The following is a 12,971-nucleotide window of genomic DNA, read 5'->3' as shown; positions in this document are numbered from 1 at the left end:
TGATGAGCGCCGAGACACCGCCTGCCGGACGAACCGCAACCATGGGCGTACCGAGAAAGGGACAAGGGGGCTGTGTCCTGTGTCCCCTCCCTGGAGCTTTGAGGTCACTTGTGAAAATTGTGCACTCTTTGTTCATAGGTCCTCACGATTTTTCTCGGATGTCATAATAATATGAACCTTCGAACATCCGCACAGCCCGCAGCGTCCGTCTCCAGGAAAAGAGTTGAACGGGTTGCACGCATTTGCCACCCCCACCCCTCCCCTTAGAAAAAAATCCTGGGAACGCCCATGACCGCATCCGGTAAGAGAGCGTGAGACAACGTTCGGTAGCATCGACGCTGAATATCTTACTGATGATAGTCTAATTTCATGTCTGAACAATGCTTGTTATGTACGTCCATCGAACAGCAAGACTCGCAAAATAGAGCACAGGAAGTACAGCTTTTATGCTGTATGGGGCTGGGTCACTTACTTCGAGGTAGAACTTACCCGAAAATAAGGGGAACTGTGCCGACATATTCGTCTGAATAGTCTTCCGGAAAACCAGGGGGAAACCACAGACAACACAACCGGTGGTAGGATTCGAACCCACTACCTCCCATTCTTCAGCATGACATTGGCTACCACCAACGAGCGGATGTTTTTACTCACTCAGCCATGCCGCTGGTCCCTGTTTTGCTGAGGCCTCCATAAAGAAACCACCGCATCTGATGTGCCCGTCTCCACATCAAAGAAAACAAGTCTGCTACAACATCATCCAGAAACTTCTGATGTGTCATCAACAGCAGAACACCCACATTTACAGCAGCAGCACCGCCTCAAATGCTGAGCTCCAATCCAGGGCAGCTCACGTATGGAAGGGACAGGCCGCAAAATGCAATGATCGCAACATCAAGGTGAAGATCCTGCAAGGAAGATCAGATCACTCCGATAGCAGGATCGAATCCTGCAAGGAACAACTCAAGGTCATCATTGCTTGGACAGAACAGTGTGACCTGGTGGATCGATGCTTAACTTTTAGGGCCAGTTCTCACTTGGCGACGCCCGACGCGGCGTCGTGAGCGGGCGGCGGAAATAGACGCGCATTTCCGGAGTCGGGAGAGGAGAGACGTCGAGCCCAAAAAAAACTGCCATGTCGAACTTCTTTCACGACGTCGGCGAGAGCTGCCGAGAACGACAGCTGGCGACCAATTAGGTGACACAGAAAGGCCACGCCCCCTGATTTTTCGTCTGCTTTGGACGACGGAAGGCCACTGTGGTGGGAACATGAAAATTGTGCGCGCTGACGGGGCGGCGGAAATGCGCCTCTACTTCCGCCGCCCGCTCACGACGCCGCGTCGGGCGTCGCCAAGCGAGAACTGGCCATTAGTTATTCCGTATCGTGCGATAAATGGTCAGAACGACTCAACCTGGGTGGCGTGCACGCTATGAACAAGAAAACTACCCAATACTCACAGCATATGGTTTTGACTCACTGTGCTGGTTAAGGAAGGAAAGACAAGCGTTTTTTTATTTGAAAGCTCATAAAATTTGAAAATTTTATGAAAAAGCTCTTTTTTATTTGAAAACGAAAACGACGGTGAAATCCTCTGCCCCGTGTAAAGTTCCCATAGAACCCCTCCCAAAATATGGACCAGAAATGCATACCGCAAGTCAAGTATAGACGGGATGTGGACAACCGGAAGTCGGGTTTAGACTGGAAGTTGACGACCGGAAGTTGGGTTTAAACCGGAAGTGGATACCCGGAAGTCTAGTATGGACAGGAAAAGGCGGTTAATGCTAACGCATTTCTCTCGCATTTACCGCTAAATCGCCAGTGATTTTTTTTTTTTTTTTTTTGTCTCTGGGATGAAATGATGCATCCAGGTTTCATCACATGTGGCGCTCCCTTCTGGTCACATGTAAGGTGTCGGGGAACCCATCTTGCACAGACTTTGCGGAACAGTAAGCGCTCATGAACGATCGACTCCACACTGTCGGCACTAATATTACGCTGGGCTGCAATGCCCTCGCCGGTTCTCCAGGATCGCTTGCTCAATGCCCGCGATGTTCACTGCTTGCGTAACTGCAGTCGGACTAACGTATCCACGTAATTTATTCGTCACCATATCCCGTCCTTCGACAAACTGTCTGCACCATTCGTGCATTCTTCCCCTTGACTTTCTTCGCTTGTTCCCATACTGTGCTTGAAGTCTTTGCAAGCTCTCAGCTGGTTTGACTTTGACGTTCTCCTTCACAAAGAACTTGCTCGCCGCCAGGATAGCTGCCGCTGACGCACGTGCCGCTGATCCGAGAAGGATTGCACTTCGTCCTCCGAAAGTTTTATTCAATTACATTTGCTCACTGGTTTTTCTCGAGCAAAGTCTCGCGGTCAACACTGAACGACCCTTGTATATTGATAGCTGACGCGTGGGAGCACCCCGAATGATTACCGTCAGGATCTAGCGCCCTCTTGCCTCTAGCTTGCCTCACCACTGACCTCATTCCCGGTGTCTACTAGCTCTTATGTTGAACTTGCGCAATTCTCGTTCGGCCTGTCAACCAAACTTGAGCGTTTTTCATCGGTTGCTGTTCTCTATGGGTGCCGCCATGCAGGGCCGGCGAGAGAAATTACGGGCCCTAGGGATGACCCGGTCATGCCTCCTCACGTCTCAATAACATAGTCTAAGTATTTCTTCTTTATATGACTACGACGAGCCTTGGGTCGTGCGGGCCCCTGAAGTGTCCCGCGTCTCGGGGCGCCATCCCCGGCTGCCCCCCCCCCCCCCTTCTAGCCGCGGCCCTGACGCCATGACACAAAAGAATTCGCGAAAATGGCGGCGTAGCTTGGAACGAAGCGAGAATTTCATGACATTATTTTATAAATTATTTTAGTTACATTCGTTGAGTATACGTTCCCTTGTAACTATTTTGGAAGTCACCTTTAAATTACGCTCCAGTATCGATATTTACGTAAAAAGAATATGTTTCGTCGTCGTTGTTAATCCTAGTAAAAAGCGCTGTCCCAAGAAAACGGCAAGAAAAACGCCACCCACTTATGCGTAAAACTCGGCATGGTATTATATTGAATTTCATTTATAATGCGGAGAGTTTCCTTGTTCTTTACAGATGCTTTATAAAAAAAAATCCTACGACAATAGCATAGGTATTTACAGAAGGGGTATACGGCCAGACGGACATTATCTAGAAGAGAGTGTGACTACAAGATGACTAATTACCTAAAATTCATTAATGAACTCTTTAACTAGGGACTTTCGGGCAAAAGGGAGATAGCAGAATGGGAGACAATCCTCGCGTCAAAAGCGTTTCTATTTAGAAGGAAAAAAATCCTGAAACCAGCACGTGCGTTGAAATATAGATAACCGAATTTTGCCATGAAAATGAGCCGAAATTGAAACTGCGCGCGTCAGAAGCACAGGGAGGACTGCCCTCATTGCACGTGCTTTGGAACGATGGAGATTCGATAGGAGTTGGTGCTGATCCGCTGGTCAAATCAACCGTGTGGCGGCCCAGATAAGCCGACGACAGTGAAGGTCATGCGCTCCTGTGGCGCGCGGTTTTGGTTTCGGCTGATATGCATAGCAATATTCACCGATGGATATTTCAATGCACGTGCTCTTTTCAGGGCTTCTAGCAAATAGAAATGCTTTGAACACGCATTGTCTCCCATTCTGCTATATCACTTTTGCCCGAAAGCTCCTAATTTTAGAGTTAATGAATTTTAGGTAATTAGTCATTTAGTAGTTACATTGGCCAGTCATGGGGAAGCATAAAAAGAAAGAAAAAGTAACCAAGTTATAGTTAGCGTGCAAAAATTAGAACTGAGTTACAGTTCCTGTTTTTGAAATGTAACTAGCTGCAGCTACAGTAACCACATTGATATAACCTAGTGACTTTACAGTTACATTTTTAAAATGCCCAATAAGCGTAACTAAAAAAAGTCCTACGCACTGTTTATAGGAGATTGTACTGTCCAGGCGCAGTTATACCGTATTATAAACTGAGGATTTCCTACAAGCCAGTGTAAGGCCAGGGGTGTCCATGCTGGCTGCGTATCAGATAGAATTCCCGGTTGGGAAAAAAACGGCAGGACATTTGAAGCTTCCACAAAATGACGCTAGCGAACTGACGCGTGGAAAATATTGCAGTGCCTGAGCAACTTAGTTACTTGTTACAGTTACATTAACCGAAAGCGGTAACAGTTGCAGTTATAAGTTATCTTTGCAGAAATTGTTACTGCAAACAGACTGCAGCTGGCCGTATATAGTAGCTCAACTGCAAAAACGGCATCTCTGTTTTGCTCTCTAAAAAAAAAAAAAAAAAAAATATATATATATATATATATATATATATATATATAAGTTGAAATAAACGAATGCGGTTGACCACGAAAAATAAGGGTATTCAATAAAGATCAGAAGTGGAGACGGTGCTTCTACAGGACAAGGAATAAAAGGGGAACTTTATTAAAAACTAAGAGGGGGTATTCGACGTTTCGACAGCAGGATAGGGCAGCACACGTGCTTTGTCAAAGAAAGGTAACCTTACCTTTCTTTGACAAAGCACGTGTGCTGCTCTCTCCCTTTGTACATATTCCCCTCTCATTCTTTGCAATTCTCTTGCGTCACCATAATATCCCATTCCTGTTGAAGACAGCGCTGCTGTCGAAACGTCGAACACCCCCTCTTAGTTTTTAATAAAGTTCCCCTTTTATTCCTTGTCCTGCAGAAGCACCGTCTCCACTTCTGATCTTTATTGAATACCCCTATATATATAAATATATATATATATATATATATATAAAACAGCATCGACACTTAGCGATTTTTTCGGTTTACATATTTCTTGTGATGCGCTCTTTCGCTCAGATATCCAGTCTGGTTCACGTAAGGGGTTGACGGAAGACAAGGAACAGCTGCAAGAGACGCTTAGGTAGACCCCTGGAATATTTTTCGCTGAAGGGCCCGATCACTATGGCGCAGGTGCTGAACTCACTGTGCAGGTACTCACCGCACTCAACTGCAGGTACTCACCGCACTCCTCAACTACAGTGCAGGCGATCACCGGTCTCATTGCCGATGACTCAAGGATGTTCAGCAAAAAGGAAGTTCTTCGATAGCGTCAGCCGTTTCCGAATTATTCAGCCGGGGGTTTTCGTCAAAAACCAGGTATACATAGTGGAGTTAATCCTGATAGGCTACGTGATGGAGTAAAGGTATATCCACTACCGGCACGACGATGGAGAAGCAAGTGATCTTCCTCATTTAGGACTGGCTCGGAATGAGCAAATGATGCATGTGAAGTGAGGTGCTTGTAGAGGGAGCAATTTTTGCGTTTGAAATGCGCCCGCGTGGAGCGCATTATGGCAAAAATCGCATATGTTTCACATAATAGACATTCTCGAGAACCACTCCCCGCCGAGAACTCAAAATTTCCGAGAATCCCTTAAAGGAGCACGGCAAACATATCGAACAAATATTTTTTTACCGGGTGATCTGAATATACTAACTTCAGGAACTGTCGCGCAAAATATTTCCTTTGGGAAGTTGGCGAGGATCGTCTGCTACTACAGGGGACCAAGGCGCCTGTTCGACTGCCCTGTGTTAGACACGGCGCCAAATAGTACCTACAACCGCAAAGAGGAACCATAGAGAAAAAAATCGCATGCCCAACTACCGGGCGGAAGACGCAAACTGGCAGCCGAAGGAAGTTTTTCTGCCCCCCCCCCCCACGAGGTTTTGCGCTAAAGGGTGCAAGGCTTGTAATCTGAATTTCTTACTTTCTTCTTCGAGCCCTTCCAAGCTCCTTTAAAAAAATATAGGCTGCTTCTAAAAAGATCGCTTCCAAGTTAGAAATTGTTTCACACCTTAACCTATGTGGTGTACGTTATGCATACAGGACATGTGCAGATAAAGCATACCCACATTTCATTTCGTGCGCAAATGTGGGTATACTTTCTTTATTCCGAAGACGAGAGGCACAAGTAAAGACGGACATTTCGGGACCCATATGTAGAGGATATGTTGTTCCGTGTGAGGTCCATGCAAAATTTGCTATCACGTTCGGGTCACGAAATGTTGTAGAGATGTTCCTCTACACGAGTCCTGATCGGCGGTGACGGAATGTCCCGGAGGGGGGGGGGGGATAGGTGTTTCTGAAAGAGCTGGGCACAGAGGTGGGCAACGTCACGATTAACGCCCTGGGGGAACATGCGTCCTGGGCCGACTTCTAAGGGACTTGTGCCGACATATGGCTGACAGCGTCCGAGAAAAACCCAGGAGAAAACCCAGACAGCACAGCCGGCAGCGGGATTCGAACCCTGGTACCTCCCAGTCTCGACATGACATGGCCAGCGCACTAACCAGTCGGCCACGCGAGCTGGTGGGCGGGATAGAACTGACTAAGCGTAGCTTATTCAAGGTATACCTTGGCTTATTTAGCGACTCTAGAACTGACGAGCCAGCGCGGTTGCGTTTGGCAACAAGGCACGACATCGTCGTCCACGGGCGTTCACACATACAGCGTGTTTCACCCATCGTGGTTTCACCTGTTAAAAAAAGAAAAGAAAAAATAAAAGAAACAAAAAAGACATATTAAAAAAAATCTACTTGTCTGAACACTATGGGGGCAACTCTCTTTATATCGAGGGAGATTTGAGAGAAACGCACGTCGGATTTACGCCCATGGCATTGTGAAATACGTTCTCAACCCCCTGGCGATGAAACTCCCCATTCATCATCTCAAAATAAAGTTGTTGTTTTACATTCCCAACTGCTTTAGTAATAGCTAAAAAAAAAAATCCAAAAACGTCGTTTCGAGGCGCGCAAATTGTCGGCCGACCTCCTCAGTTATCCGTCGGCGGAAGAAAAACTGTCATCCCCCCCTCCCACACACACACCTGTTTCCTTCTCCCTCTTCTTTCAGATAACTTACGTTGCAACCATGCTGCCGTTATCATGCAGAAGCTTGGAAAAGAGAAAGTGAAAGGGCGGGTAGATGGCCTCCTCGTATCGCCTCTTTCGGAGATCTGAGCGCAGCCGGCAATTTGCGCGCATCCAAACCACGGTTTTCGCAATTTTTTCCCCCCGGCTGTTACCAATTGTAATAGTGAACGCATTTTGCAATAGAATGGGGTAAATCCGGCATGCGCTTTGTTCTCGTTAAAAAAAGAAGTAAACGAAAAGAAAAGAAAAAGAACACGCGAGGCTGACTTGGCAAATCTCGGAGTTCAATTGGGAAAACTCAATTGCTCGCGAATAGACCTCTGCCTGTTTGTAAACAAATGACGTCATAGTGTTCGACAGCGCCACCGGTTTGGTAGAGTTGAACTATGCTCCAAGCTATGGGGCGAACAAAAGGTTGCGCCCGAAAACCACGGTCTTGAGGGGATTACGATGATCCCTGAAAGGGATGCAACCTTGGGTTCTACACTTCTTTCAATAGGAGCCAGCGAACATTCGTGCACATTCGTGGAAATCGGCTCTCCCCTTCCGATCTGTCTACCAACGTCATGATGACGTTTCTCGGGTAGAGGTTCATCATGATAAAACTGCTCAGAAGTCATGGCAAAATCTCCCGAGATAAATAGCGTTGACCCCATAGTGGTCAGACAAGTACATATTTTTATACTTTATTTTCTCTTCTTTTTTTTTCGCGTTAGGTGAGACACCCTGTACATATGTACGCCTATAAAAGACTGTTCTGAGCAAGCGCCAATACCCTATACCATTTGGACCACCATTTCGAATTCAAAATCATGCAGCTCTCCGAACCTGGGGTGATTGTCTTCTGCTGCCGTCTATCGATCAACCTCAACAAGGAGGTTTCGATGAGGGCAAGGTAACAGGGCGGTGGTTCCAGCCAGGGGAATGAAGCAATTAATCTTCTGGACAGTCTTCAGCGCGAGTCCATTAACACATTTAAGTTCTCTACATCACGTTGGGGGAGAAGAAGGACGCTCTTTTGCGGGACGAAAACTTCTACTATGCAAATCACACCGCCTGACTGACGGCTTTGGGACCATTCCGATGTGAATGGTACTATCTAAGACGAAAAAAAAAAAAAATGACTGCAGAGGTGAATCAACGCTGCTTTCATAATGTTAGAGAGCCGCGATATGAAGACGGGAATGGAAGTACTGTACCGTCCAAAGTGACAAACAGTGCACGGAGAATGCACACATCACTCACACGCTCTTCTCTCAGATAGCTTTACGTCATTTATGTTGCAACCATATGCTGCCGTTATCAGCAGAAGCTTGAAAAAGGGAAAGTGGGGCAGGTCCACAGCCTCCCTGCACCGCTTCCTTCGCTGCCGGCAATTCGCGCATCCAAACGACGATTCTGCAATAGAATGGGGTAAATCCGGCATGCGCTTTCTGTTTTTGGTATAAAATAATAAAAAAATAAAAAAGGAACCCACACGTGAGGCTGACTTTGGAAATCTGGGAGTTCAATTGGGAAAACTCAATTTCTCGCGAATTATATTTGATAAAAGTGCTCAGACGTCTTGGCAAAATCTGCTGAGATAAATAGCGTTGACCCCATCGTGGCCAGACAAGTACTTTTTAATGAGATTCTATTTTTTATTTGTTTTCACGTTTGGTGAAACACCCTGCATACTGTGTGTATGGTGGGCTAGAAATACGGGTGTGCCAATCGGCCTATCCAATGCACGGGGAAGGGGGGTGGGGTCCCTCAAATGAAGTGTAGATCGAGTCGTCGCTCGCAGCGAACCATGCGGATTCGCCACGAACTACAAAGGAAAACTAAGTCTCCGCCTGTGTCTCCGTGTAAGCAATAAAACATTTTTGATGTCGAAGCTTTCTTCAGCGGCAACTGTTCCTTCTGCTTGCATTTATGGTTGCCAATTAGGGGACAGTACGTTGAAGTCGTAACGTGACAACGGCAGACGGGTGTGCCTTGAACGTCTCGATGTGATAACACATGCCATGCTGTGTGTTCGTCACCTTATCAGTAAAGCGCGTGGGCGTGTACATGCTTTGATTCCCAAGTTCGGTGAACAAGAAAATAAATAAGGAAGAAGAAAAACCGCTATCTCGTCTACTTCTTGCTTCGACAGACGTAAAATGAAGGGGTTCTCGTGGAATAATATTCCACTGGTGAAAATATTTCTAACATTTCTAACATAGAGTGAGATCAGAAGACAGCAGAATGGTTCCTGTCGTGGTTTCGCAGTGTACTAAGGGCCACAACAGATTTTGTTCGTCAGTTGTGATACCATATACGAGCGACTCGAAAGTATCGTCGATTCGCCTATCTTCACCTGCTGAGAATATTTGTCACAGTTTTGCGGCGTTTCGTATGAAACCTGTCCGTCGTGCCGTAAGTCATACGTCGCAAGACATGCCACTGTCGTCATATGGTACTGTGTTAATGCTTGATAGAATAGATTGCTGTATAGAGTTTCTTGTTTCGTCGGGCTGCCGTAGTTCAAAAGCAAACAAATAAAAAAAGCAGTGAAAGCCAGCCGCGGTGATACCTGCAACAAAACAACTGATAACGAGTGACTCGTGTCCTTGTTTGTCCGTATCGCATCCCAAGCACTGACATTCGCAACCTCTTGGGCAAACTGTAGTGGAACATCACGTGACTTAGGAAAATCCGCCAGAGCACGGCCCTATCGCGGACTTCAGCGTCCCTGGAGCATCCTTCATTTTTGGGTACCTGAAAAACTTGCCGATTGGCACACCAGTATTTCTAGCCCATCATACTGTGTGGGTAGACTTTATCCACACACACCTTGTACATCATTTTCCAAATTCCGATTTTGGTGGGTGCGCATTATACACTGGAAAATATGGTACCTCTTATGGTCCTCATACGTAACTCTCCCAACAGACAAAGGCCAAGGAAAGAGGTCAAATTTGGCCAAATTGAGAAACAATCTGCAGTATGCTGCTTTAAACATGCCAGTGTTTACAACTGTATTCTATTAGTGTTCAGTGTTATACCGGCTGCTATGCATATCAATGCAACGATATGGTATTCACTATTCTGATTTCCTATGCTTGTGTTTAATCAGGTAATACAAGTTGTTTACCTCTATGGCCATCTGTGTTACCTGATGCCGCCACTGCCAACAGGCAGCTCGTGTTACTACTGCAATACCAAGTCCTAGAGCAACGAAGATTAAAAGTAGGCACAAACGAGTTATGAAAGCAATGTAGGCATGTCGGTGTAACAATACCTCCCCCCCTTTTTTTTTTCTTGAAAGCCAAAAAAACAGGTCCAGCATGTAGGGACAAGAAAAGCTGTCCATACACTGCAGAACACACCCCACCTCGTTTACCCAAAGAACACACGCCGTCTTCAGGACGTCCCCACAGCCCAAACCCCAAGAACACACACGGTCTTCAGGATGTCCACACAGTATCATCGTGTCCTCGTCCTTCGAGGTGTATCCCGAGAACATTCTGGGGATGACACTCGCGGACTGTCCGTGAAGAGTCGTTCAGGTATGTCCTGTGCCCGTCCCTGTGGGTAGATAGTGGGACGAGAAATATTACTTTGTTTAGTTTACCAGCTCAGACTCCCTAAACACATTTGTTTGTTTGTTTTTTGTTTTTTTTTTCGGCCGATCCTTGGACCCGATTGACATTCTTCTGAAATAAAGGGTGGTCTAGCGTAAAATTATCTGCCTCCGAAAAGGATGACTGTCTATGATACATGGAGCATTTCTCGTGGAAATGGACAGAAACGCGCGATTCTGTTATATTGCTTTTGTTATATTGACTTGCAAAGGTCCTACCTGAATGTCTCAAACCAAAATGAGTAAGAAACATAGACTTTGCAGTGATGCAGAGCTAACACGTCAATCAATTCCTCGCTTTTAGTAGTTTTGCTTTGCGTAATCGAAGGAAACATGGACAGCTCACCCTCTCTCTTGTGTCGCAGACGAGCATGGCTCTCGAATTTACGGAGCGTCGCGTAATAAGCAATAAACTGTATCTGTTTCTGCTTCGGAATAGCGCGGCCGATAACACAAGCAGGAGTTGGCATTGCACTAGTTCTAGTTTTAGTCCTAGCTTGTTGAGATAGTTATATGGGAGCCAGTCCTTGTGACTGGTCTTCCGCCTCGATGCCAATACATGCGGCCGATAACAAGGTCGTCGGGGCAGTACCGTTTGCGATGCCGTTCCGGGAAATAATTTTTCTTTCCCCTTTCGGAGTGAGTTTCTCAGACTTTTCTCTGCGTCTTTTGTATTTCTATCTGCTTTCTTTTTAAACCGCTGCTAAGATGCACGGAGTCAGGAAGCGACTGTTTTGTGTGCAATAAAAAAAACATTGATATGGGTTCTCCGACGAGTTGGGGGCTATTTTATAAATGTGCATACTGAAAAAGGGATATGAATATAAAAAAGTGGTGCATCCTAGAAATGCTCTAGCACTGTTCTCAAGAGGTCCTCACGTAGGATCTGTGGATGATCTGAGGATACCATGGGGACGCTATATAGTGCCAAAATGATATGTTGAGGATGATTTGAAGATCAGATTCACCATCCTGGGGATGTCATCCCTGTCCATGCATGATGCTCTTAGGATATCCCTGGGATAACATTGTGTTGTTGGGGAAGAACACACGCGGTCCTCAGGACGTCCCCGCAGTGTCATCGTGTCCTCGTCTTTCGAGGTTATCCTGGACGTCCTGAGGATAACGCTCTCGGACTGTCCGTGAAGAGTCATTCAGGTACGTCCTGTGCCCGTACCTGTGGGTAGCTAGAGGGACGAGAAATATTACTTTGTTTAGTTTACCTGTTCAGACTTTCTAAAAACATTTTTCTTTTTGGGCCGATCCTGGGACCTGATTTTCTGAAATAAAGGAATAAAATCTAAAAAGGATGACTGTCTATGATAAATGGAGCGCATTACTTGTGGAATGGAGAGAAACGCGCGATTCTGTCGCACTGCTTTTGACTTTCAAAGCTCCTACCTGAACGTCTCAAACCAAAATGAGTAAGAAACATAGACTTTGCATTGATGTGGACCTAATACTTCAATCAATTCCTCACTTTGAGTATTCTTTCTTTGCGTAATCGAAAGAAAAAATGGATAGCTCACCCTTCGTTTTGTGTCACAGGCGAGCAGGACTCTCGAATGTACGGAGGATCGCGTAATAAGCAATAAACAGTGTCTGTTTTGGCTTCGGAAGAGAATTCTAGTACCTTTCGGAATTGGATTGTCGGACTTCGTGCCCCTGACAAGATTTTATTTGCGTCTTATATATTTCTCTCTGTTTCCTCTTTAAACCGCTGCGCTCGTTGTCCGTTATGGATTGTACTAGAAACAAACAGCGAGATTGTATTGCGGAAGTTAATCAAGATGTATGGAATAAGAGAAGTTATCAGGACTGCGTCTGGTTTCGTATAGATCATACGCAGAAAAATGAGGTGCAGATGAAGTAGTCCTCACAAGGTCCTGCGAATGTTCCAGGTTGACAACCTGAGGATGTGCAGGTGATATGACCGGGAGTCCCATTTTAACACAGAGGTTACACTGGGGGGACCAGTTAACTTCCTGAGGATGTCATCGTCGTCCGGGGTTGACATCCTGGGGACAATCGCAGGACGTTTGTGTTGTTGGGGAGTGTCCTCGTCCTTCGATGCTATCCTCAGGACGTCCTGAGGATAACACTCTCGGACTGTCCGTGAAGAGTCATTCAGGTACGTCCTGTGGGTAGCTAGCGGGACGAGAAATATTACTTTGTTTAGTTGACCTGTTCAGGCTTTCTAAACACATTTTTCTTTTTGGGCCGATCCTGGGTCCTGATTTACGTTTTTCTGAAATAAGGGGTGGTCCAGGGTAAAATTCTCTGCATCTAAAAAAGATGACCGTTATGATAAATGGAGCGCATTACTCGTGGAATGGAGAGAAACGCGCGATTCTGTCGCACTGCTTTTGACTTTCAAAGCTCCTACCTGAACGTCTCAAACCAAAAGGAGTAAGAAACAT

This window comes from Ornithodoros turicata, chromosome 1 (genome assembly GCF_037126465.1).
Source record: "Ornithodoros turicata isolate Travis chromosome 1, ASM3712646v1, whole genome shotgun sequence".
Taxonomy (NCBI): Eukaryota; Metazoa; Arthropoda; class Arachnida; order Ixodida; family Argasidae; genus Ornithodoros; species Ornithodoros turicata.
Note: the sequence above shows the minus strand (reverse complement) of the source record.